General features: G+C 46.2%; 1 protein-coding gene across 1 annotated transcript in view; it reads left to right on the forward strand.

The window, feature by feature from the left end:
• The window catches only part of TIAM1 (TIAM Rac1 associated GEF 1), a 464,634-nt gene that overhangs the window by 280,960 nt on the left and 155,787 nt on the right, over nt 1–27,887 (forward strand). Inside the window, exon 5 of the mRNA XM_075542381.1 lies at nt 22,175–22,336. The gene's annotated coding sequence lies outside the window, so the exon portion shown is untranslated. The remainder of the gene's footprint in view (nt 1–22,174; nt 22,337–27,887) is intronic.

A 27,887-nucleotide genomic window follows, 5' to 3' on the forward strand; every position in this document is an offset into this window, starting at 1 on the left:
CAGTCACTCTGCCTGTCTGTCTAGTCAGCCCTCATACTTTATTAGCATAAGCCCTCCAGTGTGGCCCCAGGGACCCCATCAGAGCCGTTCAGATGACTGAGCGCCTTCTCAGTCTTTAGGAGCTTATCTCTGGAATCAAGGCCAGAGACCAAATTCTTAAGGGTCAGGTTATGTCCGTCCATTGTGGACTAGTGTTCAAAGTGCTGGGCTGCGGACCAGAAGGTTGATGGTTCGAACACACCAGCTACTTTGTAAGAGGTAGATGTGGCAGTCTGTTTCTGTGGAAGATTTATTCTTGGAAACCTAGAGAGTCACTGGGTGTCTCAATCGACTGTTGGCAGAGGGTTAAGTTTTGGGGGAGGGGGGGCAGATTGAGAGCTAAGGAGTTCTGGATGGTGCAAATGATCTAAAGCTGGGCTACTTCACCATTTGTGGGTGGTTTAACACCACCCAGAGTTGCCTTCCAAGAAAGGTCTGTTGGTGGACATCTGAAACGTCATAGCTATGAAAACCTCGTGGCATGCAGTTCCATTCTGCAACATACGACTCGCCATGGATCACAATCAACTTAACAGCAATGGCTTTGTTTTCTTTTTAAATCATTTTATTGGGGGCTCATACAATTTTTATCACAATCCATACATACATCCATTGTGTCAACAACATATAAACATTTGTTGCCATCACCATTCTCAAAGCATTTGCCTTCTACTTGAGCCCTTAATCTCTGTTGCTAATGGCTTTGTTTTCATAAGAATAAAAGTCTGTCTTGTCCTTTGAAACATCTCCTTCATGAGGCCGCTAGTCATATGGAATTAGGATTCATCCTGGTGGCAGAGTGGTTAGTCATTGGGCTGCTAGTTGTCAGGTCAGTAGTTCAAAACCACTTAGGTGCTCTGCAGGTGAAAGACGAGGTTTCCTTCTCCCATAGAGAGTCACCGTCTCGGAAACTCACGGGGCAGCTCTCCCTTATCCTAGAAGGCTGCTGTGAGTCAGCATCGACTCTGACGGGGAGCTTGGTTTTGGTTACTGCACTCTGACCTCGTATTCACCTCACTGACAACATCCTTACAGATCTTATTTTGAAAAGCAGGTGACAGGGACTATTGGCATAACGGGGTTAGAGCTGCATCAGAGTCCTTTAAGGGACAGAGTTCCATGTGTAACAAAAGGCCATGATTAAATTGGATGTTGAGGTAGTGGGCTTTGTTTCGTGCAGTTTTCCCATCTAGACAATACTTTCTGCTCCCCCAGCATCCTCTCTTGGGACTTGCACCTGTAAGCCTTGTCTTTAGAAGCTTAGGTGAGAACAGGTGGAGCAATAGAGATAGCAGTCTGGGAAGATGGAGTGGGTACCATCATTTTCCACTGTCTGCCTTTCCTTGTTTTCTAAGGTTTCTAGGTTGGCCTTTTGTGCTCTGGAGCAAAATTTCTTAAAGGGTGTGTCATTGGGGGGTGGAAGTAGAGTGGAGAGGGGGGAGGGGGTAGAAAATTTAGCCACAGTAAAAGGTTTCTGAACACACAGCCACCAAAAATCAGTCAAACTCGTAGTGACTCTGAGGTGCTCCTGGCAGTGTTTACCTGTCTTGCATGTTTCTTAGCAAAAAGGACACCTGTGGGGAAAGGTTCACAAGTCCTGCCCTAGTCTTAGACTTCAGATGGATGTGCAGGGTGGATCTAGTAAGGTCTATAGAGGACATTTCAGAGTTTTTCTTTTTGTCTGTCTTAGGCACTTACATTTTTGTGGATGTTTGTAATTGCATAATTTATTTGAGCTGGTGGTGGTGGTGGTGTTTCGTTGTCTTTGACTCACAGTGACCCCAGGTATAACAGAATGAGCTGTTGCCTGGTTCTGCAGCTTCACTGTTACGGCCACTGTGCAGTTTGAGTGTCACCCAACCTAAGGGGCTCATTTCCCAGAAATACACTGTCTAGGATTCTAGCTAAGGTTAACCAGAGGTTTTCATTAGCTCATTTTTAAAAGTAGATGGTCAGACCTTGCTTCCTAGTTTGGAAACTCAACTGCAACCTGTCCATCACGAGTAGCCGGTATTTGAAATACTCTCAGCATACCGTCCAGCATCATAGAAGTGGTTCCTATACCACAGTCTTAAAAAAAATCATTTTATTGGGGGCTCATACAACTCTTATCACAATCCATACATACGTCCATTGTATAAAGTACATTTGTACATTCGTTGCCCTCATCATTCTCAAAGCATTTGCTTTCCACATAAGCCCTTGGCTCCCTGCTCCCCCTCCTTGATAATTTATAAATCATTTTGTCATATCTTGTACTGTCTGAGGTCTCCCTTCACCCATGTTTCTGCTGTCTATCTCCCAGGGAGGAGGCTATATGTAGATCCTTGTAATCGGTTCCCCCTTTCCTCCCCACCCTCCCTCCATGCTCTCCTTATCGCCACTCTCAGCACTGGTAACTGAGGGGATCATCTGTCCTGGATTCCCTGTGTTTCCAGTTCCTATCTGTACCAGTGGACATCCTCTGGTCTAGCCAGATTTGTAAGGTAGAACTGGGATCATGATAGTGGGAGTGGGGGTGGGGTGGAGGAAGCATTTAGGAACTAGAAGGAAATAGTATGTTTCATCGTTGCTGCACTGCGCACTGACTGACTCATCTCCTCCCGGTGACCCTTCTGTAAGGGGATGTCCAGTTGCCTACAGATGGGTCTTGGGTCCCCAGGTTGCACTCCCCCTCATTCACAATGATTTGATTTTTTTGTTCTTCAATACCACAGTCTTAAGACAATAGCATGGGAGTTCTTTGAACAGTAGCTTCTGTATGAAGTTTACACATTAAGATTGCATACACTTATGGTTTTGAATGAGCATATTTAAACATATTTTATCAAGTGGGTATGCCCATAAATCAGTATACTAGTACACAGGGCAAGCGTGTACTCATTCATTCTTCGAAGGCTGGCCTAGTGTCTGTTTCACATGCTTTGTGTGTGGTCTCATGGGTAATACTTGGCACGAATGTCAAACTCTTTAAGCTCGTTGTTGTCATACAAGAAACATTTCCTTTATGATTTTATATATATCAGTTGTCTGCTTGGGGACTTTGATGTCTCACTGTTTCCAGAATGTTCTCCACTTCCCAGGAACTGTCTTTATGTTGAAATCTGCTCATGACCCTCGTAGGACTTCAGGGTGGGGCATATAGCTTGTATGTATCTTTTAAAAATTCCTCTTCTACTTTTTAAAGCCCAGTATGAGACAATTCCTGGGTGCTTCTCTTTCTCTCCCTCTTCTCTAGCTCTCTCTGTCTCTCTCTCACTCACTCTCTCTCTCTCTCCCCTCTCTGTCCCCCACCCCAGTCTGTAATTTCATTAGGATAAATGTTAGTTGTTTGTTTAGCCATGAAAAATTACACACTAGCTAGCCGTTAAAGTGAGGACTGGTTGTTCATTCATCTCGCCTTAATTGGGCCACATGCTTAAAATAAAACGGACCGTGTAGCAGAGAGAATCTTATGGTACTTCTCATATGATGCTGGTGGTTTTCAAAGAAGACACATTGCGTTCTTTTCGGATTATAGAAGATAGCCGCTTCCCCAGTTAAATTTACAGAGGGGGTAGTGTTGAATTGCCTGTGGTCTCCTTGTTAGTCTGTGTTTTTTCTCCCTTCTGTGTGTCCCTTCGCCCTTCCAAGTCACACTCTCACCCAGAGCATCGGTATTAACACAGCTACAGACTTCTGCTGCTGCAGACACATAGAAAGGTGCTTGCTTTTACAAGGCACATTTGTGTGAAGTGGAACTTGGGTGTGCTTACCTATGCTTCCCGAGTGCATTTTACTTATGATTTATTATCTTATTTAAAATAGTAACCTTGATCCCAAAGAGCAAAGTGCATGTCCCATGAGCCTAGAGAATTACGGAGGCTCACCTATGATTTACGTTTTAATGTAATGGTATCTAGCCAGAGGTACTTTGTTTTGGTGTCCCACATTTTTGAAAACATCCATGCCAGGGGGCTTCAAACATTCATCCAGTTCATGAAAAACTGGGAAATTCACAGAAAAATGATCATGGGAATTTCCCCTCCCCACAAACTTCTTGAAGTCCTATCGTAGAGGAGACACATGCTCGATAAGTCTGGGTTAAGTTGAGTTGAGTGGACAACAGTCCGTCAAATTCCGTATGTAGAAACTTTTCTTCATCCAAGCATAGCTCACACTATTTTAAGTAGTCATAAGTACAAGTTCATTTTAAAATCCCTTCTGATGCGCTCCACTGAATGAGCTGTAATCCACGCCATTCTCAAAGCCCGTTGCTCTCAGCTTGATTCCAACTCACAGCAAGCCACTAGGACAGAGCAGGTTTCCAAGACTGTGCATCTTTACTCGAGCAGAAAGCCTAATCTTTCTCCTGAGGAGTGGTTTTGAACTGCTGACCTTGTGATTAGCAGTACAACGGATAGCCCACTGTGCCACCAGGAATTCTCATTCATGGTAATAGGCACCATTCTTTTCTGTCTCACATAAAACAGAAATGGTAACAACAAAGAAAGGTGCCTTACAAACACTGCAATTATAAGATATGCCCCAATTTAAGAGATATTAAAAATTGAAAATTATGTTTCCTTCCTTCCTTAATAAGCCTTGCTAAACCTGTTACCTTCCTTAATTAACCACATAACCGTGATCATTGTCTGTGAGTTCTGTGTGGCCATTGTAATGAGTTTTTGAACTGGTTGAACAGTACAGATCTGTACAAGGAAGGACAATTGATGTCAGAATTGGGAGGAAGGTAAGCGGGTAAGGCATGTTGCATCTGAGCCACACAGAAATTGACCTTTGGTATTGCTGATGGGGACTATGGTTACCCTTCCTCCTACGACATTAGAGGAGGTGAGGTGATATCATCACTATGTCATTTCTCCTTTTTCCAGGAAGAAATTGTCATAGGAATCAGCCTTGGAGAACTGATGATAATGTGATTTTCTTCCTTCCACCTTGTAAATAAAGTTAGACATCATGTACCACCCCCATGTCATGTATATATAAATAACATCAACAGCTGGTGTCAGAAGTGGGATTCATTGCAGTGGTTTCAAACTCACTGGAAACCTGGGGCTTTGTAAAAGAAAAAAAATGAACAAGAGAAGTGAAACTACTACCCCCCCCAGTTGTATTGACACATAATCCACATCATACAATTCAATCGTTCAATCCTGCCAAGAAGAATTGTACGTTTTAACCACAGTCAATTTCAGAACACCCCCCCTCTGTGTCTCAGTCACCTTTAAAATGAACTGAACTGTATAATCACATTCTGTTCCAGTGCTTCCTCCCCCTCCTGCCTTCACGGTTTACTCCAAAATCACCTCGCCCTCCCCATCTCCCCCACTCTCCCTACATCCTCTACAAATTCTTGTGTCAGTTATTATCTCTGTGCATCCACTCCTTCTGTGGTTCATAAATAGCCAAAACCAACAGAATAATAAAGAACAAAAACGAAGTGGTCAGGGCAAACCAATAGCAATATAAAGATAAAAATACCACAGTGATCAGGAAAGAAAAGACCTCCATCAATATAAAAAAGCCAGCCAGGGGCTCCAATGGAAGGCAAATGCTTTGAGAATGATGGCAACAAATGTACCTATGCGCTTGACACATGGATGGATGTATGGATAGTGATAAGAATTGTATGAGCCCCCATTAAAATGATTTTTTTTAAAAGCCAGCCAGGATCAAGCAAGAGATTCTTACACCTAAAACAAATTCAGGTTGGTTCTAGAGGGAGGTCAATCAGCCAATTATCAAGTTTGATCCAGCCTAATCAGGATTACAATGATCTATGTTTGATAGGAAGGCTGTTGTAGATCTTTGCCTGTGACTAGGGGGATCTGCCAGAGGCTTAATCTGATTAGAGACCCTGCAGGTGGGCTTTTGGTTCCCACTGCCCTCCACAGCCTTCCACAAATTGGGTGTTCACAATTTAAGTTCTGATACTTTTCCTTGCATCATATTTGAATTTTGTATTTGTCATCTTTGACTCACACAAGCTGATGTGTTTCTTCCATGTGGACTTAGTTTACTCCCCGCTTAGATGGCTGCTTGTTTGAATACAAGTCTTTAAGATCCCAGACACTGTTCCAGTGATAGCGGGGCACCATCTTCTCTCTTCACCACACTTTGCTGTAGCATCCTGATCTTAAGTGATCATTTCATGAAGGCAAGTATCATGAAAGTAAGCCGGGCATGTTATCAGAACTGTTCTTGTTTTGGGGCTAGAGTTAAGCAGGTGCCCAGAAACTATCTGCTTACCCGTGAAATGTGCATGATTGAGGTTTACTTTGGTGGTCATCTTATAGCAAAACTGAACCCCCATGTGACCCACTACATTAGCACCAGCAGCAAACCAACCAGCAAATAATCAATCTAACAGACCAAGAGAAAAAAAAGCAAAACACAAAACAAACTATAGGCAGGAGAACAAAAACCCTTCTAAACAAAAAAGGACAATGTTGTCAATCATAGGCAACTGCACTGATGACATCCATTTTCCCAATGACAGAGCACTCCAGACACTGCCAGTATGCGGAGTCGATGCGAGTACAGGTCCACTTGGGCCCATGAGTTGTTGCCCTCACAGTTTGATCTCCCACTCTGTGGAGTCCTGGCTACCCTAAGTATGAGGCCTGGTGCCAGGGGAAAACTTCCTGGACCACTTCTTCCATGAGCAGTTCCCTTACCCAACAGATCAAAACCCATCATGTCGTGTGGTGGGAGTGGGGGAGGGGAATTATCGAGGCACTGAATACCCAGTGATTCTAGGTCCGTTTCCATTGTAGCCCCCTCAAGCAGGGGGTACCCTCCAAGGCCCAGTAACTGCTACTTCCCCAGCTGATACTTGATTGGATTTGCTATAAGGCGGAGAGTTAGGAATTCTCTGGAAGGGACAGGGTTTTGTTTTAAACTTAGGTAGACTTGGGGACTTGGGTGAAAACCCGAGCCCCACTTAGAGACTGTCAAGGGGGAGAGATTGACCTGGAAAGAAAGACTTGCAGGAACAGCAAAAACAACAAAGACGGGTTAGCTTTGTGAATTTTGTGCAGGTTGCCATGCATCAACATTTGGAAAAGTTAGTGTCTATTGGAGAAAGCCCAGTTTCAGTACTGTGAGTTAAAGGGAGCCAGCAAGCAGAAAGCCAGGGATGCCAGTGACCAGAGCTACAGCAAAGAAGAGATGGGCAGAGTTTGGTCATGTTCCATTGGTACCCATTGACTTGGTCCACAGAGGATGTAGTCGAGAGGAGAGAGGGAAGGGCTGACTGATGTAAAGTTATGGAGTTGGTGGACTCCTGAGCCTGCAGGCATGACCTTGCCCATAGGGGCAGGGGAGAGAAGGATCCAGCTAGTCTGAAGAGCATGGAGGTGTGTGGTCTCACAAGCTTGTAGCTGATACCCATTTGTCCTAGTCTGGATGGCTAGTGCTGAGTTGAGTAGAGCCTCATTGAATGAAGAGAGAGATACTTGACCTTGCAAGCTAGTGTACATTACTGCACTTCTCTGACTTACCCTGGACTGTACTACAGTTAATGAATGCACATGCTCTAAGTTCCAACCGGCATGAAGATTCCTCACATCAAAGATCATGCTCCATAAGCAAACGTGGCGAAGAAAGCGGATGGTGCCCGGCTATCAAAAGAGATAGTGTCTGGGGTCCTAAAGGCTTGAAGGTGAACAAGCAGCCATCTAGCTCAGAAGCAAAAAAGCCCACTTAGAAGAAGCACACCAGCCAGTGCGATCACGAGGTGCCCAAGGGACCAGGTATAAGGCATCATGCAAAAAAAAAAAGAATATATGTATGTGTGCGTGTGTGTATATATATTATATATATATATACCATATTGAATGAAGGGGGAAGTGCAGAGTGGAGACCCAAGGCCCAAGTGTTGGCCACTGGAGATCCCCTCATAGAGGCGTTTAGGAGAGGAGATGGGTCAGTCAGGGTACGAGGTAGTACCGATGAAGAACACAGCTTTCCCCCAGATCCTGGATGCTTCCTCCCAACTACCATGATCCGAATTCTACCTTGCAGGACTGGATAGGGCAGAGGTTGTACACTGGTACATATGAGGGCTGGAGGTACAGGGAATCCAGGGTGGATGATACCTTCAGGACCAAGGGTGTGAGGGACGATGCTGGGAGAGTGGAGGGTGAGTGGGTTGGAAAGGGGGAACTGATTACAAGGATCCACATGTGACCTCCTCCCTGGGAGATAGACGGCAGAGAAGGGGGGGAAGGGAGACTCCGGATAGGGCAAGATATGACAAAATAACGATGTATAAATTACCAAGGGCACATGAGGGAGGGGGGAGCGGGTAGGGAGGGAAAAAAAAAGAGGACCTGATGCAAAGGGCTTAAGTGGAGAGCAAATGCTTTGAGAATGATTGGGGCAGGGAATGTATGGATGTGCTTTATACAATTGATGTATGTATATGTATGGATTGTGATAAGAGTTGTATGAGCCCCTAATAAAACGTTTAAAAAAAAAAAAAAGGTCATGCTCCAGAGACTCCTCAGTACTGGGTTGTTGGGAATGAGCAACATACACATTTTCATGGCTACGCTTACAGTACAATGCTTAAAGCGGGAAGTTAATACTTGTGAAGAGGGCCAGTGGCCAAACATTGATTAAGAAGCCTGTGAGGTAGTTAGTGAGTTATTTGACCCTAATATGGCGGCAGTCAACAGATCAAAATTGAGGTACTTTAGGTAAATCTGCACAAGATGGAGAGGATTGAACAACAAAGATGTTAACTTGGAGGGTTAAGGTACACCTGACCCAGCTGTGGCATTTTCAGTCACCTCACGTGCTTGTGAGAGTTCGACATTGGATAAAGAAGATCGAAGAAGGATCCATGCGTTTGACTTGTGGAGCTGGAGAAGAACATCGAAAGGACCATGGGCTGCTAAAGGGACCAGCTCATCTGTCTTGGAAGAAACCCTCATGCTCCTTGGAGGCCAGGATGGCGAGACTTCATTACAGACACTGGACATGTCAGGAGAGACAGGTCCCTGGAGAAGGACATCATGTTTGATAAAGTGGAGGGGCAGCAGAAAAGAGGAAGACCTTCCGTGAGCTGGGCGGACGCTGCGCCTGCAGCAGTGGGTGGAGGAGGCGACTAACTGAGGATGGAGCAGGACCAAGCAGCGTTTCCTTCTGTTTTGCATAACTTTGCTGTGACTCAGCACTGGCTCGGTGGCACCTCACAAGGACCTGGCTCTTCTAGCTCTAGTGTTCCCATTGGTGATGTATTCAAAACGGCAGCCTCCACCTGTGAGGGCACTTCATTTGGGAGGGAGTGGCCTGTTGTGCTGATGAGTTGGAATTAGGGCAAGATAGAGTTTGAGCCTTCCCTTTACAAGAAGGTGTGACTCAAGCCCCCACCCTCCATTTCCTATGGTCTCCAAAGGCAAAAACCACACCCTGTCAAAGCCGTGTGTGTGTGTGTGTGTGTGTGTGTGTGTGTGTGCGCGCGCGCGCGCGCCCTGCTTGGACTTCAGGACATTTTGCTTCCTTGTCTTGGTTCCTGCATGTAGCCAGCCTCTGTCTGAACTTTGGTTCTTGGGACTGGAGCTGCAGCCTGTCATCTGAGCTGATTTAACCAGCTACGGAAGCCTGATGGACAGGGAGGATCCTCCAGGTGGCTATCTTCCCTTGGGATTTGGGACTGACGGACACCCAGGACTCCATGTGCTATCTCCTTAACAGTTCACGAGTTCCGAGACATTGCAGCCGATTGCAGGACCCTGCAGTGTAGCAGGCACTCGACAGCGAGCAGTGGTGGTTGATGCCAGGGTTGTTTGAGCGGGATAATATTTTAGAAAAGTCAGACCTTGGGATCATCGTTAGTCTCCATGACCTTTCTTCAAGAAATGATTGTGGAGTTATTGGCACAGCCAACTGCAGGTGCAAACAGCTTGGGCACAGTGTACGAGTGTATATGCATATTGAATATGTACAAACATATAGACCTTGCATTTGAATTACGGTGCTGGCAAAGACTATTGGAGAACACAAAGAACCAACAAATCTGTCTTGGAAGAAATACAGATAGAATGCTTCTTAGAAGTAAGGATGGTGAGACTTTGTCTCATATTCTTCGGACGTGCTATCAGGTGAGACTAGTTCCAGGACAAGGCTGTTATACCTGGTCAAGTGGAGGGTCAAGGAGAAAGAGTAAGACCCTCGACAAGATGGATTGGTTAAACATGGGAGCAATTGTGAGGATGGCACAGGACCAGGCGATGTTTCCTTCTACTGTGACTTCGAACCGCTCCATGGAATCTGACAACATATTACATATGATGGTAAGCCTCCCCCCAAAAAGTATTGCAACAAAGTCAAACCTTTACCAGCCAAAAAATGAAGCCGTGGTGCTATTGTTCTTTTATATATATATATCCGCCATCTAGATTTATGTGCCCCTTCTGAAGACAGCGTTTTCACCTGTCTTAGCCTCCCTCAGAGAATCCCGTGTACTATCCACCACATCAGAAGGGCAGTTTGGTTTCTTAAGGGACTCAGGTGGTGTTCATCAGAACTGATCCTTGAGTCAGGCGAGCAGCAGCCCGCAGGGGTGAGATCAGGACTGCAGGGTGGGCGTGGGAAGGTTTCCCAATAGAACTCTCAGAGCCCCGCCCTTGCTGCCTTGAAAAACGAGCAGGTGCATGGTTGTGTTGAAAACAAATTCCACCGTGTAACAGTTTGGCCTTATTCTCACCAGTGCAGTGTTCAATTTTCTGGAAACTTCTTCATAGACCAGCCTCCGTGGATGCCTTGTGTCTCCTTTGGAATCTCAACAGTCACCATGACCTCTGAGCTGACCTCTCTGTTTTGAACTTAACTGGTCCAGCAGATCTTCTCCAGAGTCGCTGTTTGGATCGTTTATTTTAATGCGCTCGAATGAGACTCAGACAAGCGGATCACTGGTCACAGAGTCATGTGGAAACCCATTTTCTTTGGAGCTAATTCATGCACGTATGAACTGAAATCTAGGTGGCAGTGTTTTTTGACTTATCCTTGTGTAATATTGTATTTGCACAACATCCAAATCACAGAACATTTTAATGGACCACACATTATGCGTGTGAGTGATCCTATTTATAGCTACAAGTGACTTTGAAGCGAAACACAAAGCTTAAAAATGGTCGTTGTTTTAAAAAGTATTTTTATTTAAAATGAGAGAGTTGGGGGCACTTTGGGCAAAGTACCCAAATGCTCTGAGGTTACCTGGCACCCTGGGAAGCTTTCCCTTCGCCACTCTGCCCCATCCACTTCCATCCAGTTGATTCTGAGTCGTAGCAACCCGATAGGACATGTGGAACTGCCCTCTGGGCTTCTGAGACTCGATCTTCCGGGGAGCAGGCAGCCACATCTTTCTCCCGTGGAGAAGCTGGTGAGTTTGAATGGCCCACTTTGTGCTGACCAGCTCAGCGTGGAAGCCACTGTACCGACAGTGTGCGCAACTCTTAACTAGGGCACCTCTACTCATGCCCTCAGATTTGAGTCTCGGTTTAATTTCTTTTTAAAGAAAGGGTGACTCCTTATCCCCAACTCTCCAGTTTTGAAAACCCTTGGAAGGGGTTTTCAAAAATAAATAGATAGATAGACAGACTTTGTAGGATAAGATTCTTTAATGCATCGAAAGATTTTATTCACGATGCTTTCCTGTGCATGATCTTTTACCACCGAAACCCGTATCAAGGCTGTGATCTTAAGAATACCCCCTAGCACTGGCATTACCCAGGATCATCACGGCAATTTTACTTCTTAGGTTACATTTTCCAAGTCTCACAGTTGCTCCAGGATTTTGATACACGGGCTCATACTTAGCATTCCTGTACTCTCTTTTCCATCTCCAATGCCACTGCCCTCACATGGGCCTTCTTATTACCGGGTGACTGCAGTCTCCCCCTCGTCACTTGTTCTAGCTGTGACTGTATGTTGTCCCTGGGTGTGCTCAGCGGTATCACAGCTAGCTGCAAACTGGGAGAGGGGCGATTTGGGTCTCCCCAGAGGTGCCTGGGAAGAAAGGTGTGGTGATTGCCATCGGAAAACACTCGGCCATTGAACCCCTGAGGAGCCCTCCCCGGACACCCATGAGGTCGCCCCCAGTTAGAATTCACTTGATGGCAGCCGAAAGACTCACACTGGGGAGGAACGAAGGAGCCTTCCGCCCCGCCCACGTCCTTCTGGCCCCAGATAGCAGCAGACATGGCTTCTCGGCCACACAGCCGAGGAGAAGCAAGCAGCTGCTCCCAGCGAGCAGTCGCCTAGTCTGGGTTAGTCCTTGCGCCTCACACGGTGCCGGAATGGCTTTGGTGAGCCAGGCCCAGTGCCATTCTCAGCATATTTCGCAATCTCTTCTCTGGTCTCTATACCCAGCCGCCCCAGCCCTCTTTGTCAGCAGGCCTGCTTGCCACACTGGCCACCTGGCTATGTGGCTTCGCCCTGGGAGTGGGTGATTCCCGTTCCTGATCCACCCAGTGGCCCTCCCACTCTGTGTGGGAAGGCAGCGCCCTGTCAGGGCCTGTCGCTTGTTGGGTGGTAAAGCCAGACAGCCATGGTGCATCAGTCTGGGCCAGTCTGGCCCCTGCTGGGCTGTGCTTCATCCTGACAAAGTAAGGCCCCTGCTCCCCCGGGCTGGGGTTTTGGCTGGAAGACTTCCTTCTTGATTCGGGTGGTGGGAGGGCAGGTGGTGGTCATGGGGGTGGGGGGATGGAGCGAGAGGAGCATGGCTCGAGGGGTTCCGAGAGACCCTCATGGGAAGAGCAGGTGGCACTTTAGGGCCACTCGGGGGGTGTCTGAGTGCTGCTGTCACAGAAAGACCACAAACGGGTGAATTCCACCAGCGGTGTCCTCCCACAGTGTGGGGGCTGCCCCGTGGAGTCCAGCCCGGGAGGGATAAGATGGCTCTCTGCCAGCTCTGGGCTGTAATCCTCCTCCCCTTCTCCAGCCGGGCCACCGTGGCATTCCTGGGCTTGTAGACTACTCTGCCTTCCCTTTTGTGTCGAATGTGCTTTTTCATTTCTCAAAAGTGATGGATTTAAGGCACAGCCTACACTGATGTGGTCTTATAATTTTTATTCTAATAAATCATTTTATAGGGCGCTCTTAAATGCATGATAACCATCCGTACATCCATTGTGGTAAGCGGACGTTTACAAATGTTGCCATCAACAGTTTCAAAACATTGTCTTTCTTCTTGAGCCCTTTGTTATTAGTTCCTCTTTATGATAGGGCCTTCTTTACATAACAGAAAAATAATCCAAAACGAGGTCACAGTCAAAGCCATGTAGGGTAAGATGCCAGCTCTTGCTTGGGGATGGGCATGCGTGCACATGTAATTCAGTCCCTACAGGTGAGTTTGGGGAAGGTCTTGGAAGTAGGGACCGGCAGCTGAGCCTGAGTCCCCTCCCATGGCGTGTCTCCTCTTGACTGCGCACCCAGGCGCTTTACAAAGAACACTCTTTGCCCGGAATCCCGCCATTATAGCTCAGAGCTCCGGCATGGGGAGAAGTCAAAGAGAAAATCCCTTCTTGGGACTTTGTTCTGCAGTCTTGGGAGAGGGGCCCCCTTTAGCCCTGCCCTGGTTCTCAGCACCTGTGGCTTCTACCTGTTGCACCAGGGCCTGTTGGTGAATGGCCTACAGCCTAAGGGAATAGGAGACAGGTTGGCCTTGAGGCTGGAGACTTAGGTGGCTGCATTTGGGGAGATGTCTTGTCTGATCAAGTGCTTTTCTCTGGAAGTCTCTTAAAAAATGGTTTTGAAAAGTGTCTTCAAATGACTGCTGTGCTTTGTGCCATTATTCTCCGGTGCCATCTCAGGATTGCAGGTGTGAAGACACTTTCCAAAGAGCACCTTCCGCTCTTGCTTTCTTCTCAAGAGACCCAGATCCTAGTTCTCTCACTGGCCATGCCCTGTGAAGCTCGGGGGCCGGGTGGGGGTGGTGGTGACTAGGAGGACAGATTTGAGCTCCAGAGATTAATTACATGTACTTCCCTTCAGAGCAGTGGTTCTCCACTTTCCTGATGCTGCAACCCTTTAATACAGTTACCCATGTTGTGGTGACCCCCCAACCATAAAATTATTTTCATTGCTACTTTATCACTGTCATTTTGCTACTGTTAGGAATTGGGTGACCCCGTGAAAGGGTCGTTTGACACCCCCCCCAAGGGGTCATGACCCAAAGGTTGAGAACAATTGCTTTAGAGGACCCCCTGGTTTCATGGTGGTTGCACATTGGGCTGTGGTCCTCATTTGGCAGTTCAAAACCACCAGCAACTCCTCTCAAGGAAGACTGGGCTTTCTACTCCTGTGAACAGTTACAGTCTTGGAAACCCATGGGAGTTACTATGGACCAGTGTTGACTGGATGGCAGCGAGGATCCCCTTTACCTCTGGGATCAGATTCTTGAGTCTCTTTCTGGGCCATGGGAATGCTTTTTGGGGGTGCGGCTCATAGGGAATGGAGCCTGTGTTAGTCTGGGTACTTTAGAGAAACAAATGCACAGAAACTAATGTATAAGAGAGACTTTTATATATAGGTTAAGTGTGCATCAAGAAAATATCCAAACCCAGTGCTGCCCAAGCCCACGAGTCCAACATTCACCATTTGTCCAACACCAATCCACAAAGACCTCCATCTCACAAAACACATGCAATGATGCCGACTGCAGGAGGAAAGCCAAATCAGTGAGCATGTAAACATCTCAGCACCGGCAGGGGTCGCCACACGGCTGCTCCAGCACCCAGGGCTGCATTGGGGTAGTTCCATATGGCTTCTCCTTGGGGATGTCTTGCAGTCAGCCTTGCAAGCTGAAGGAGGGAACTGCTAAGGCAGCTTTACCCTGGTCTGACCATCAAAAGCAAGAGACCCAAGAACTCAAAAGGCAAGGCTTACTGAGCCATTTATCCCTCTGCCCTTCAATTAACCCCACATGTGTTTATCAGCCAGGTTGGCACAATAAACTAACTCACAGCCTATAGGAGGCAGAGACTGTGTCATCCGTCTGATCACTCAGTCATTGTTCTGGGAACAGTGGGCCAAATCCTCCTGTTCAGTAGCACGACTCCTTGCAGAGATGGTGACGATATGCTTGGGGGTATTTTGCTCCATCTCGAAATGGCCATTAAATCTGTCAGTAACAGAAAAGTGGGTGAAGGGAGATATCGGCCAGTGTAAGACATGACAAAATAGTAATAACTTATAAATAAATAAAGGAAGAAAGAAAGAAAGGGTGAGGGATGGAGGCGAAAAATGAGGAGCTGATGCTAAGGGCTCAAGTAGAAAGAAAGTGTTTTGAGCACGATGATGACAACATATGTACAAATGTGCTCAACACGTTGGATGGATGGATGGATTGTGAAAAGAGTTGTACAAGCCCCCAGTAAAAAACAAAGAACTCAATCAATCAATCTGTCAGTAAGGCAGGGCCGCCCGTGGAAGAAGCCAGGAGGGCGGTTTCCTCCGACAGTGGGGCAACATTGAAGTTGGAGCACAGTGGCAGTTGCTAGATGGGGGTGTGCAGGTGTAGTTGTAAAATGATAAACATTAAGAACTTAAAGAAGCCTAAAAAAGACTATTTTGGCCCAAAGCCATTATCTCAGTGCCAACCTGAGAACAAGCCTTCCACAAAGGATGGATCTGTCTGGATTGGGTAGAAAATATTAGTTATTGGGCAAGACAGTGTGTGTGTGTGTGTGTGTGTGTGTGGTGGAGGGTACGTGATGGCTGCCCCAGCTGAACCTGTTGGTTAACTATTACCAAAGACGCATTGCTCTTAAATTTATTATTTTAGGAGATCGTTCCCAACATAGAGCTAGCTGGCTTAACGTTTTGGTCCTGAGAGTAAGTTTCCTCAAAATGTTGGTTACCTTGGGATCCATTTGCATGTTCTCGGAGGTCCGGTTGTGCAAAACTACGGCATTGGGTTGGGAACACATGGGGCTTTTTATGTCATCTGCCTGGCTTGGGTGCTTGTTTATATGTGCCTTGAAGAATGGTCTGAAACCATTTCCACAGATGCTTCCTGGAGGAGAAAATGTGGAGCACTCAGCCCCCCTGCTCCCCCAGATGGACGGAGGTTCCACGGAGACTTCACGTCCTGGCCAGGGTGCCAGGGGGCAGGTGGCTTACTTGAGAGAGAAGCGGGGGCACCCTTCCTGGTACACAGATCCTTGTTGCAGCCTGACAAGCACGCCCCCGGTGGATTGGGCCCTTGCCAGCGCCAAGGGTGTGGCCATGCCATAACCTGGCCCAGCTCCACGCGGGCCCCAGCCAGAGGGCCTCCTGGCGAGCTGCAGCCGTGATCCAGCACGCAGTGGACAGCAAGCTTTGTTCATGGAGAACGTCTGGAGGAAGCAGTCTCTCCCCCCTTCAGCTGTATCATTCCTGTTGTCAAACCACCGTGGCGGAATTGAACATTTTCTTTTAAAATCAGTTATTGAGACGGGAAACATCTCTAGTGGACATTCTTGTTTCATCTTTGTATGAAGAACGCTTACTCTTCCCAACACTTGATTTGGGTGTTGGGAATTTTACAACTGCGCAGTTTCCCCCATCTGAATGGGCTCTTCCGCGCTTCCCTTTAAATGGAGCCAGGTGTCAGCTCAGGATGCTGTGCGTGGGTCTTATTTTCTCCTCCACTTGGACTTCATTGTCTTAGATGATGTGTCCTTGAATGTCTCTCTGAGTTAGATGGGGCTTAAAATCACTAAACAAAATGTTCTCTTTAACTTTTCTTTCAGAATCGCTGAGAAATTCCCAAAGCCGAGTTCCATCGTAACTAGCCACCCTCCCAATACGCACCTACCTGACACTGGTTTGGGTCTGAGTGTGAACACGAAAATCTAAATCCTTTTGATTTTATTCCGTCTATAATTAGGGTTCCAGCTCGTTTTAGCATTTTGATCAAAAGACCTTTCCCTCAGTTTTAGGCTCAGAGTAATTTAGGCTCAGAGTAATTTAGGCTCAGAGTAATTTAGGCTCACATTAATTTACTAATCAGGGACTATCTGTGGCCTTCCAGTCCAAGCCAAACTTACTGTCATTGAGTCGATTCCTACTGAAAGTGACCCCATAGGACACAGTAGAACTGCCCTGTACGTTTCCAAGGCTGTACATCTTTACTGGAGCAGAAAATCTCATCTTTATTCCTGCACAGCAGCTGATGGTTTTGAACTGCTGACCTTTTGGCTCCATTTAAGGTACCTGGGCCATGATAACCAGAGCAAGATTTCACAAAATTACTTAACATTTTAGATTTTATAGTATTGCATGTTTGTTCTGATTTTTTTTCATATACAACCACCTTTGCAGACATGTCCTTGATTTATGACCGAGTTCCATTCTGACTACCCCATTATAAGTCTCTTCTGACCTAAGTGGAATACCCTATGTTTTGTTTTTAAAATGTTTATAACTGATCTTTGTCTTTGGGTGTGGAAAACATTACATATAAACTTACAGATACTTTTTTATATTAAATTCTTTTATTGGGGTCTCTTACATCTCCCATCACAATCCATACATTCATCCAGTGTGTCGAGCACATTTGTACATATGCTGCCATCACCATTCTCAAACCATTTACTTTCAACTTGAGCTCTTGATATCAGCTTCTCACCTTTTCCTCCTCCCTCCCACACCCTCTTCCCTCATGAACCCTTGACAGGTTGTAGATTGTTATTTTCTTATCTTGCATCATCCTCTGTCATCCTTCACCTACTTTTCTGTTGTTTGTTCCCCTGGGAGGGGGTTAAATGTTGATCCTTGTGATCGATTCCCCGTCTCTCCCTGTACCTTCCCCCAATCCTCCTGGTATCTCTAGTCTCATTGAGGGGTTTATCTGTCCTGCATTACCTGTGTTGGGGGCTCTTATCTGTGGCAGTGTGCATGTCAATACATTAAAAATTTACAAACCATAGAAATTTACTCTGATGGTAAAGAGCTAGATAACATTGGCATTTGTCAGTCGCACTGGTAAGTAACTCCACTTGTGGAACGTTCTGCCACAGCTGGGTCATTCCTGGGCATGAGGGTGGCGTTTCTAGTAAGAAAGTTAGTGAGAGTTATCAGTAAGGTTCCTTCCTTCCTTCCTTCCTTCCTTCCTTCCTTCCTTCCTTCCTTCCTTCCTTCCTTCCTTCCTTCCTTCCTTTCGGTTTCTTTCTTTCTTCTTGCCAACTAGGAACCCTAGGAACTGGCTAGTGATTAGTCTGATCTATAAGGTCCATAGTTTGAAACCACTAACCATTCCTCTGGAGAAAGACAGGGCTTTCTGGTCCTGTAAACCGTTACCGTCTCGGACACTTACAGAGGCTGTTCTGCCCTGTCCTGCAGGGTCGCTATGATTTGACATGGGCTCAATGGCAGTGAGTTTGGTTTGGGGATTCGATAACACAGACCCAGTTTCAATGACGGGATATGGCTGAAGATGGTGTTGGTTTAAGAAGCCTCCACGTAGTGACCCTTCCCCAGCAGACTCTATGGCTCCTGACGGCACATAATGGAAATAGTAGCAAACGTTTATTGGAAGGTAACAATGGGCTGGGCACTAAACTAATTGGGTAGATAGAACCAGCTGCCGGCCATTCAGTACCACCTCATGTGTCAGAGTAGAACTGTGCCCTCTGGGGCTTTCAGTGGCTGCCTTTTCTCATGGAGATCAGACTTTCTTCTGATTGGCCTCTGGGTGGATTTGAACCTCGAACTTTTTAGCTATCAGATGAGTGGTTTAGCCGTTTAAACCACTTGGGGCCTTTACTTTTGTTGTTGTTTTACCCCAAAACAATATATTTATTTCTATATGTATGCATATTTATATGTATGTTTATATACATGTTTATATTTATACACATTGTTGAAAATGAGGGAGGTTGGAGCAGAGACCCAAAACCCATCTGTGGGCAATAGGATATCCCCTCACAGAAGGGTCACAAGGAAGGAATGAGTCAACCAGGGCGCAGTATAGCACCGATGAAACACACAATATTCCTCTGATTCTTTGAGGCTTCTTCACGCCCTACTATCATGACCACAGCCCCACTCTTCAGTTCTGGCCAGACCGGAGCATGTACACTGGTAGAAATAAGAGCTCACAATAAGTGGAATCCAGGTCAGATAAACCTCTCCGGAACAGAAATGAGAGTAGTGATACCAGGAGGATAGGCAGAAAGTGGGGGGGAGAAAAGGGGAACCAATCACAATGATGGATGCATAACTTCTCCCCCCTCCCCCAGGCAGATGAACAACAGAAATGCAGGTGATGGGAGACAGCAGTCGGTATAGGACATGAAAACAATAATAATGTATATTTTATCAAGGGGTCATGAGGGTAGGAAGAGGGGCTGATACCAAGGGCTCAAATAGAAAGCAAATGTCTAGAAAATGATGATGGCCACGTAAGGACAAACATGCTTGACACAATTGATGTATGGAATGTTATAATCGGGGCTTTTATTGTATAACATTGAATACCTCCTTTAATTCTTATAGCAACCCAGTGGGAAAGCAACGATTATTTCCATTTGCAGATGGGCAAACTAGTATTTAGAGCTTACCCCAGCATCCCGCTAGTAGGTGGCAAAGGTAAGGCTTGGGTGGAGCTCCCAGCACTGGGCTACATGCTGCCTCCACGCTCAGTGGTGGTAGATGCTCAGTTGCCCTGGCTTACAGTCACCAGGCCCGGTGACCCTCACCGGCTGCAGGCAGGAGCCCCTCTTGGCCCTTTTCAACCTCACTGTGTCTGATGATCACAGGAAAACGGACGAGAGCTTTTCACGGCTGCACAGCAGGAGACAGTTCCATAGCCAGGTCAGGGTGCCTCTCCCCCACACCTCCACCCAAACCAGAAAAAGCAAAGATACCGCACAGGCTGGGTTGTTTTTCTGTATGTTTCCTAACGAATAGTCTACAACTTTCACCTGCCTTTCCTTACAGTTTTTATCTTCTCGGGAAATAAACCGCACATCCGACAGACAGTTTTGGTAGAAAGAACGTGTGCTATTTTTTTTTTAAGCGTAAAATGCATGCTCAGCCTCTTTTTGCAGGTGGAAGGACAGTTGCCTGCAGGCTCCATTTGCCGGCGAGAACCCAGCCATGCAAATTATTGGCAGCTGGCACGGCAAATGAGTCCATTTCAATATAAATGGGTTGGTGCTTATTAATTTCTGCCAGTTCCTAAGCAATTCAGGAACCGCTTTGAAAAACTGAACATTTGCGGAGAGCCGTTGGAGGGGGTGTGGAGGAAAGGGGAGCAGACAGGCGGGCAATGGGGGGATTGTGGAAAGGGCACGTCTTGTGGGGTAATAATGGGGTGCTTCTGGGAACGCGTGCTCTGTTCCCTGCGAGTGTTAGTCACGAACTTCACGGTTAAATAGCACCCTTTGCAAGAGGAAGGAGGATTGTGACTTCGTTTGGTACCGAGTGCACATATTTATTTATTGACTGCCTGTCTGTGGTCCTCTTCCACAAGAGTCGTGCTTTCCTCCGGGTCCCTGTTCAAAGCATTTGACATCTCAAATTCCTACCTTGCTGAAACCACCAGCCATGGCAAGAGAAACATCCATTTGGAGAGCCATAAGCTGGAGCCACCCTGAGGGATCCTTCCAGCTGTTCTCCTTCCTCACGCCTATATCCTGGGAATTGGTTCTGGCGCATAGGGACCTCCTATAGGGTTGCCCAGCTGAATCTTTATGGGGGCTCACTGACAGCCTCATCATTCTCCCTCGGAGTGACTGCTGGGTTTGAACTGTCAGCCTGTGGCCAGCAGCCCATCCACAGCACCACCATGCTGCCTTCTCGTGCCTTAATTTTGGTAATTTCTCGTCAGAAGTTAGGTTTTTCAAGCGCTCAAGTAGAAAGCAAATGTTATGAGAATGATGATGGCAGTACATGTACAAATGTGCTCAACACGATGGATGGATGGATGGATGGATGGATTGTGATAAGAGCTCTACAAGCCCCCAGTAAAATGATTAAAAAAAAAAAGTTAGGCTTTTCTTTATTTCTTTTCCCCCCTGCCCTTCTTACCAATACGGTCCTGCTGAATCGGTTTTCTTTTTTTTTTCTAGCCCCCGCCCCCGAGAGAGAGAGAGAGAGAGAGAGAGAGAGAGAGAGAGAGAGAGAGAGAGAGAGAAAATCGGTTTTCTATGGTTAAATTTTGGATAGTGTCTTTTGATGCCAGTTTAAGAAAATAGGTATATGATCAGGAGGTTTCTCTTTTTTTGATCATTTTATTGGGGGCTCGTACAACTCTTTCCACCATCCATCCATCCATCCATCCATCCATCCATCCATCCATCCATCCATCCATCCATTGTAATCAGGAGTTTTCTATATTTAGTTTGATCTTTTATATTGCTGTTCTCCCCACCCCCTCCAGCATTGTCTTCAACATCTGTTAGAAATCTAGCTCTGCTTTGATAGTAACTGAGCCTCGTTTGCATCCTTTTTTTTTTTCTGTTTTTTTGAGAACTTTGGTGAGTTAGAAGGAACCGCGGGAACCACCTGATTCTATTATCCAATGCTGGAGTCTACAGCAATATATTAAAATGGCTAAAATCACCTCACCTGCAGAGCTATCTGGTACCCAGGGTGGATGTTATGTATGGACTTGGTTTAGAGGAGCCGTGGTGGTGTAATGGTGACTCCTTGGGCTGCAATCTGTAAGGTTGGTGGTTTAATGCCACCAGCTGCTCCCCGGGAGGAAGGTGGGCTTTCTACTGCTGCAAAGAGTGACAGTCTAGGGAACCCACCGGGGCAGTTCTAGCCTGGCCTTGTCGGGTCAGGACGCATGCTGTTTTCTTGTTGCATTCCTTGAAGGAGGGGCTGGCATGTCACTGCCCGAGCATTTGGGTGGGGCAAATGGTTAAAACCATGCAGCTGCTGACGGAATGGTTGGATGTTCAAGTCCACCCAGAGGGGCCTGGGAAGAAAAGCCTTCTTCTGAAAGACCAGCCGTGGAGAAGCCCGCAGAGTGCAGCTCTGCTGTGGCACACGAGACGGCCCATCCGATGGTGTCAGGCGGTGGTCAGTGGGGCTGTTTCACCTGAAGCGGGGGCTGGAGAGCACATGAAAATACCCGTTGGTCACAGAATGGCTGACCGTTTGCTCTCTCCCTCTTTTTTGTCCTCTGCAGGTTTGGACTCCTTCTTGCAGACGCCGATGAGACCGTGATGGTGACCCTAAGGGGCAGGCGCTGCTAGGCTCCCCGCTCCCCAGCACCCTTGCCAATCTCAGTATCTCAATGCCACAGTGCTCTTGGGGCAAGTTGGGCTGGGGACCACTGTTGCCTTTTAAGGTAGGTTCCTGTCTGTGTATTTGCACCTGTGTAGGTGCACACGTGCATCCCTGACAAAGTTTCCAAAGGGAAGAGACAGATGATATACTTTATTACAGTCCGCACCCCTGTGTGGAACTGATGTAGCTCGTGGGAAAAAGAATTTGGAACCGCTCTTTAGGATTAAGGTTACGCCCTTTCCACAATTCAAATGCATTAGTGTTAAAGACTAAAGAAAAAAAGAAAATGCAGGTACCTATGAAATCTCTTCTTCCCCTGTGAATTGCCCTCTGGATCTTTTAGATTGATCCCTGAGCTTCAGCATCTTTATATTGGATTATGTTTGAAACAGGCAAACCGGGTTTTAGACACATACTTCAAAGCAATGATATATTTTGTTTCTGCTTTGGGTAATCTTTAAAAAGCCAAAATAAACACCATGAAAATAATCTTTGCTGAATCAAAGATCATGCTTTATTTGTTGCAAAACTTTTGGTGTTTCGCCTTGTGTGTGAGGGGTGTGTGTGTATCATAGCAAAAGTGGTTTTCATTGGTTTGTAAAGATTCAGCCGAAACTTTCAGAACTTTGTCTGTTTAATCTGAGCTCCCTCCCAGGCTCCCCCTCCGTATTTGAGCTCAGCCTCCAGTAGAGAAGGAACAGGCTTGAAACCAAGACCTCCCACTGGAAGCTAATTTTAAATTTGCAATCTGTTGTCTTGTGATTTTCGCTTCAAATTTAACTTTGGAATAAATACATTTCATCCTTTCTCCTGCCGTTTGGAGGTCTGTTTCCAAGTCCTGGAAGGGTGATCATTATGTTTATTTGAATATGTTTTTAAATACTTTGGGGAGTAAAAAGATGTATTATTAATTATTATAGTTTATATACATCGTTAAATGCATTATGGTTGAATTTCAGAATCTGGTTACCAAGGCTATGAATTGGATTGTTTTGGATCCACCAATAGGATCTCATGTTTTATATCATCAAAGTGAGCTTCCTAAGGTGATTCCAACGATGTCTTTTCCTACTGAGTAGAGCTGTAGGGAGCTTCCAAGTACAATGGTGACTAAGACAGCGTCCTTTGCCTTAGGGAGATTCTAATTACGTGGGGAGTGGGTCTGTCCAAAATAAGACGAGAGTATCACCGTATAAATAACCATGCACAGTCATACTGTGAGAAGGCCAAGCAAAGTGCACTGGAACTTAAACCAAAAGCCAAACTCACTGCCGCGGAGTCATTGCCGACTCCTAGCGACCCTGTAGGACGGGGTAGAGCTGCCTCTTTGCGTCTCTGAGGCTGAACTCTATGGGAGTGAAGACCCCCGTCCTCCTCCCAAGGAGCACCCGGCGGCTTCAAACTGCTCACCTCATGAATGGCAGCCCAACACATAACCACTGGGCACCACGGTGCCTCCATTTGGAACTTAGATTAAATCCAATCTAGGTAGCATTTTTCTTAGGCACTTTCTTAAGCCATTGGGGAGGGGTGTGCTGTCGACAGTATATTGGGGCACAGTGTGCCCTTGGCTACTCATTTAAAGGCAGGCAGTTCAAAATCTGCCAGCTGCTCCATAGAAACCACATCCTGAAGAGCTGCTTCTGTTCAGATTGCAGCCGAGGAAGCCCCCTGGGGCAGGAGTGACTTGATAGCCATTGGTTTCGTCAAGGACCAAAACCAAGACATGCAGAAACCCGACAGTGCCTCCCATCAGTGCACTGGAATGCCCACTGGGCCAGGCATCCTCCCCCGTGGGCACAGTTCAGGGTTTTCATGGCAGACCTTCTGCTTCGTAAACACGTGCTTGCCACAGTGACTTTCTAGTCATGTGAGGGCCTCTACAGGTTTGCTTCAAGGTTCATAATTGACAGGGGTTGAGCGCACACAGACCAGCAACAAGAACTTGCTGACATGGTTTAATCTTATTTTTTCCATGTAACAAGTTATATGTTTAGTGTAGAAAATTTAGATAATCTGAAAGAGCACTAATTTTGGAAAAGTGACCCATTGTTCACTTTATCCAAAATAAAAAACCCAATTCACTGCCACTGTATCAGTGCTGGCTGTGGGTTTCCGAGACTAATTCTTTACCGGAGAAGAAAACCCAGTCTTTCTACCATGGAGCTGCTAGTGCTTTTGAATGATCCAGAATAGTTACTTTAAAAAAAAATTGTTTTTACTTAATGAAATTTTCATCGACTTGAGAGGAGCTTTGGTACTGTTTATTTTTCTTTTTCCTGGTGTTCTCTGCTTTAAATAAAATAGTTTTATTAGGGGCTCATACAACACTTATCACAATCCATACATACATCAATTGTGTACAACACATTTGTACATTCATTGCACTCATCATTCTCAAAACATTTGCTCTCCACTTAAGCCCCTGGCATCAGCTCCTCATTTTTTCTCCTCCCTCCACCCTCCCCCTCCCTTATAAACCCTTGATAATTTATAAATCATTATTTTGTCATATCTTGCCCTGTCTGACATCTCCCTTCACCCCCTTTTCTGTTGTCCATCCCCCAGGGAGGAGGTCACATGTAGATCCTTGTAATCAGTTCCCCCTTTCCAACCCACCCTGCCTCTCCCCTCCCAGTATCGCTACTCTCACCACTGGTCCTGAAGGGATCATCCACCCTGGATTCCCTGTGTTTCCAGTTCCTATCTGTACCAGTGTACATCCTCTGGTCTAGCCAGATTTGCAAGGTAGGATTGGGATCATGGTAGTGGGGGGCTGGGGGAGGGCTTTGGTAGTGTGTTGTTGACGTTTTTCGGTGCCATCAAGTCGGCTACGACCCACTGTGAGCCTACAGACAACAGAACGCCGCACGGTCCTGTGCCATTTTCACAACTGTTCCTGTGCCTGAGCCCATTGACGCAGCCACTGAGTCAGTCCATCTCACTGATTCCCTTCCTCTTTTCACCACCCCTCTACTTTACCAAACTTGGTGTCCTTCTCCAGAGACTGGTCTCTCCTGACAATCTGTACAACGTATGTAAGATGAAGTCTTGGCATCCTTACCTCTAAGGAGCACTCTGACTTCTTCCAAGACAGACTTGTTTGCCCTTTCAGCAGTCAGTGGTACTTTCTTTTTTGTTTGTTTGTTTATCCCAATTTTTTTATATTTTATTAGGGGCTCATACAACTCTTATCACAATCCCTACATATACATACATCAATTGTATAAAGCATATCCGTACATTCTTTTCCCTAATCATTTTCAAAGCATTTGCTCTCCACTTAAGCCCTTTGCATCAGGTCCTCTTTTTTTCCCCCTCCCTACCTGCTCCCCCCTCCCTCATGATTCCTTGATAATTTATAGATTGTTATTTTGTCATATCTTGCCCAATCCGGAGACTCCCTTCCCCCCCCTTCTCTGCCGTCTATCTCCCAGGGAGGAGGTCACATGGGGATCCCTGTAATCAGTTACCTCTTTCCAACCCACTTACCCTCCACTCTCCTAGCATCGCCCCTCACACCCCTGGTCCTGAAGGTATCATCCACCCTGGATTCCCTGTGCTCCAGCTCCCATATGCACCAGTGTACAACTTCTGCCCTATCCAGTCCTGCAAGGTAGAATTCGGATCATGGTAGTTGGGGGGAGGAAGCATCCAGGATCTGGGGGAAAGCTGTGTTCTTCATCGGTACTACATCACACCCTGACTGACCCATCTCTTCTCCTAAACCCCTCTATGAGGGGATCTCCAGTGACCAATAAATGGGCCTCGGGTCTCCACTCTGCACTTCCTCCTTCATTCACTATGGTATACACACACACACACACACACACACACATATATATATACATATACACACACACACACACATATATCAGTGGTACTTTCAATAGTCTTCTCCAGCACCACAATTCAAATGCATTGATTCATAGGGTCTTATTCAGAGTCCAAGGTCACATGCATGTGGTGCAATGGAGAATACCACGCCTTGGGTCAGGTGCACCTTAGTGCTCAAAGAAACATTCTTGCTCTTCCATAGCCTAAAAGAGCTCTTGCACATCAGATATACCTAATGCTATGAATATACCTTTTGATCTTTTTACTGCTGCTCCCGTGAGCACTGATTGTGGATCCAAGAAAGACAGAATCCTCGACAACTTCATTCTTTTCTCCCTCTATCGTGATGTCACCTTTTGGTCCAGTTGTGAGGATTTGAGTCTTCTTTATATTGAGATGTAATCCATACTGAAGCTGCATTCCTGGATCTTCATCAGCAAGTGCTTCGATTCATCCTCGCTTTGAGTATGCAAGGTAGTATCTGGTGCCATAGTGGTTGTGAATTGGGCTATTAATTACAAGATCAGCAGTTCGAAACCTCCAGCAACTTCCCCAGAGAAAGACTAGACTTTTTACTCCAATAAATGGTTATATCCTTAGAAACTGAGGAGGGCAGAGCCACCCTGCCCTATAAGGTCACCATGAGCCGGAATCAACTTCATGACAATGAATTTTGAGAGTTCAAGGCAGGATCTTGGATGTGTACCTCGCAAGTGGGTAAGAAGAGTTATACTCCACAGGGCTCCAGGAGTAGGGTTGCCCGTCTGCTGGTTTATCTGGTCCCGGGAGGCTGACCCCCAAGGCCGGGCTGTGATCTCGAGAACAATCTTGCCCTTCAGCTGAAGGGTGCGGCGCACTGCCCTTTGGGAATACTGCTAGAGTGTGTGCCTGTGTCTGGGGAGCTAGATTTCCCAATCCATAAATGCATTGATATAACTTCCTTACTCTCTAGGGTGCGAGGAAATTGCCAATTTCCTGGATGTCTTTTTCTTTCCTTCTACCTTTTAACCCCTTTCTGAACAATCTGAGGTTCAAAGTCACTTCCCTCGAGTAGAACTGCCCCTTGGGTTTCCAGGACTGTAATTCCTAACGGGAGTAGAGTGGGCCAAGTCCCCGACCTTGCAGTGGCCTAACAGCCCCATGCGTGCTGGCTAAGTCACAGGAGGAGTTTTGTTTTGTTTTCTTCTGGCCCTGCACTTCCATTAGCTGGGATGTTTTCTCATTCAAAATGTATTGTCAGCATGATGTAAACATACAATTTACCTATTTTTTATTTCTTTCCCATTTTTAAAAAACATTTTACTAGGGATTCATACAACTCTTATCACAATCCACACACATATCAGTGTGTAAAGCACATCTGTACATTCATTGCCCTCATCATTTTCAAAGCATTTGCTCTCCACTTAAGCCCTTTGCATCAGGTCCTCTACCTATTTTTTCTTGGATCATACTAGTTTTATTTTTTTTGTATGTGTGTTGTAAATATAGAACAAATATATATGACAAAAATTTTGCCCTCAATATTTAAAAAAAAATGTACGATTCAGTGACATTAATCGGAATCATCTTCTTGTGTGACCATCACCAGGATTCCCTTCCAGAAATTTACATCACTCATTACAGGAGCCCAGTGTGCTCTAAGCAATACCCCCACTGTGCTTGGTAACCACTAACAAGCACTTCTCTAAAAATGTATTAATGCTTATCAGCGGGAGGATGCCACGTGTATCCTTTTGTTTAGCTCTCTTTCTCTGCTCATGTACAATCTTAAT

Source organism: Tenrec ecaudatus, chromosome 2, assembly GCF_050624435.1.
Source record: "Tenrec ecaudatus isolate mTenEca1 chromosome 2, mTenEca1.hap1, whole genome shotgun sequence".
Taxonomy (NCBI): domain Eukaryota; kingdom Metazoa; phylum Chordata; class Mammalia; order Afrosoricida; family Tenrecidae; genus Tenrec; species Tenrec ecaudatus.